The sequence below is a fragment of the Rhea pennata genome, chromosome 2 (assembly GCF_028389875.1).
Source record: "Rhea pennata isolate bPtePen1 chromosome 2, bPtePen1.pri, whole genome shotgun sequence".
Lineage (NCBI taxonomy): Eukaryota > Metazoa > Chordata > Aves > Rheiformes > Rheidae > Rhea > Rhea pennata.
This window is the reverse complement of record NC_084664.1, coordinates 18,160,293-18,163,136: the sequence shown is the minus strand read 5'-3', so window position 1 is coordinate 18,163,136 and position 2,844 is coordinate 18,160,293.

The window sequence follows — 2,844 nt, the reverse complement described above, 5'->3', positions numbered from 1 at the left end:
ATTCTGCTGTCATGTATATGATTTTTTTTTGTAGAAATGTGCAAGGAACAGCCACCTAATTTATTATGAGATGAAATTCTTAAACATATTATCTAGTTCAGCCTCCCAGGACGGTTCACACCTCTGACCCCCAGTGTCAGCAACACATTTGACTCATTTTGGGAGACATGAAAAGAAAGAGGAATCTCATTTCTTACCGAGTGATCAGTTAGCAAATTAGCGCTCGAAATCTCAAGACAGCCCTGGGAGCCTCAGGCTCATTTACCCTCTACAGAAAAGTTCTGGTGAGGGAGCAGAAGAACAAAGCCTCTAATATATCGCAGATGCCATTGCACCCAGGCCGTGAAGTTTATATTTCCTTAACAACTTGGAGACAATATTGTGTGTCAGAACACATGCACTTGTCATTAGCATGAACATTAAGAGGAAATGAACATAAATCCCAGATTTAAATGTGTAGGTTGAACATCCTGGGACAATTAAATTATTGATAATGGTTATCTGTCACCAAGCAATAAATCATGAAGCCATGGAGTGGCAAAAGAAAAGCCATCTTGCTGCTGACAGACGCATAGGCTGAAAGATTTGCTCGGCCTTTAAGGTTGCAGAAGTAATTTACAGAAAGGTGAAAGATTTCTTTTCTTGCCTTTTTTCTCATCAATTCTCGTATCGCCATACTCAAAACAACACTCTCTCATGACATCTTTTCTTATTCAGCCTCTAATTTTTCTGACATTTTCATGAAAGCGAGGACCAAAGCTTGAAATGAGCGGCGGCTGTGGAGCAGGCCCAGCTTTCTCGCTATACGTCGGTGCATGCTGCTCTGCTCAAACCGGGGAGCTGCCTGCCAGGATTTTTTAAAAAGTGATGGACTCTCTTCTGACAGCAAAGTCAATGTAAACTACAAGACTGGGAAAATACAGGAATTACATAAAGAAAACAAGCAGTCGGGGAAGGAGGGGAGCACACCAAGTAGATGACAGCAAGCAAATGCACCAGAGAGGGATCCCCTGTTAAGTCACCTGATTTTTGCAATTAAAATAAGGACCTTATATCACATTTTTGTATCAAATTGCACCAGGCTCAATGTAATACTGAGCTCCCCTGCTCAATATGACTGAATTTCCTAAGGGGCTGCAGGTTTAGCTGGACAGGTAGCAGCGGGCGGCACGAGGCAGGAGGAAAGGCGCTCGCCTTCCGGCTGCCGCGGCTGCGGGGAGCGATGGTGGGAGCACTGGGGCCGGCCGTCTGGGGCGGCCCCAGCCGGCGCCAGGGCTCGAACAGGCTGGCGTGCGTGAGCGCCGGCCGGGAAGCGGCTTCGTGGGGCGCCTTTTCAGCAGCCCGCAGCGCCGGGAGGCTTAGCGGAGCCCTGCGGAGCGAGCGGAAGCGTTTCAAACGCACACGCAGGGGTCCGATCCGTTTATTCTGTGTGTGAGAAGTAAATCGCTTGATATTAATTACATGGAATCCAGCAGTTTTAGCCAGAAAAAGATAATTTTTTTAAAATACTGATCCTCTGTATCAATTTCCGAATTTCTTCCTCTTGTACAGAACGTAGAAACTGCAGCCATAATATGGGAAAAGAAAACACCGGCCTAAGCCTAGGATTAAGTGTCTGGTAGCTTCAAACAAAGTCTTCAGAGGAACTACTCAAAGGCATGAGGGCTACCAGCGCGGGCGAGGGTGTCACACCGAGGCCATACAATTGCCAGGAACGTGACGCCTACTGCCCTGACACCTGTATCATAAAATCAGGTTTATTTTAAGCTTATCCCATTTGCCTTCTGTGTCAAGCAGTCAGGAGTGCCCTGGGAGGTCAGGTGGAGGACAGCAGTCGTTGACAGGGAGGCTTTTTGCCCACAGCAATAAGTAAAATAACCCACCATTTTACGTATTTTTCCTAGGCAAGACTGCCATAAACTATTCATATTTACTACCTGTCTCACAAAAAAAGCCTTTCCCCTTCTTGAATGAATTTGTGAAATAGTGTTTTTTTTTCAAAAGTGTTTATGTGACTAGCTATGAAGCACTAGCTCTGACTACTGTTGTGAAATCTGTAGAATAATATAGATATGTTTATTTAAAATAACATATCAGGTCCATGGGCCAGAGCTGGAGAACAGCTGAAATGCTGTTTACTTGGTGACCAGTTGCTGACAGAACTTGTGCCAACCCTGTGACCACATAGGTGCTTGCATTACATTAATTACATTAATGCAAAACATTAATTGGATTAATATTTGGATCGCCACACTCTCAGTACCTGTCCAGACTTGGTTTCCTTTAAATACTCTTCACAGCTCCTGCCTCTTCCCGAGCCCCAGTGATGGGCGACAAGACGGGGCTCGCGGGAGGCACGGCGCAGCGCGGAGGCTGCCGCGCACCCCACCGTCCCGGCTGAAACCTGGCGCTTAAGGGCTCTCTACAAGGATTTTGTGGTGTTCTAGGCTCCACTTATACAATTTCCATTTACTTATTTTAAGCTAAGTAGGATGCAGATAAAGAAAGCAAAGTTCTTTTACAGAGGACCAGGCTTAGGAACCTCTTAAATACTTACAGGAGCCTACTGACTGCACTCAGAGAAGCTTTAAAAACCCTAAAAATTAAATGAAAATTGAATACTTTTTAAACATATAATAACTATTTCCTTAAAATGATGAAATGAAAAGTAATTTTATCAGTCTTTTAAAATGAAATTAATGAGCCTGCATGCTGATTTCAGAGGAAATACAAATGAAAGTTTGCATTTGCATTTATTTATTTGTGATAAGCCTTTACTGGTAGTAAAATTAGTTGCCTTTCATAGCCATGCTAGTTAGAGGAAAAAAAATATAAACTGATATT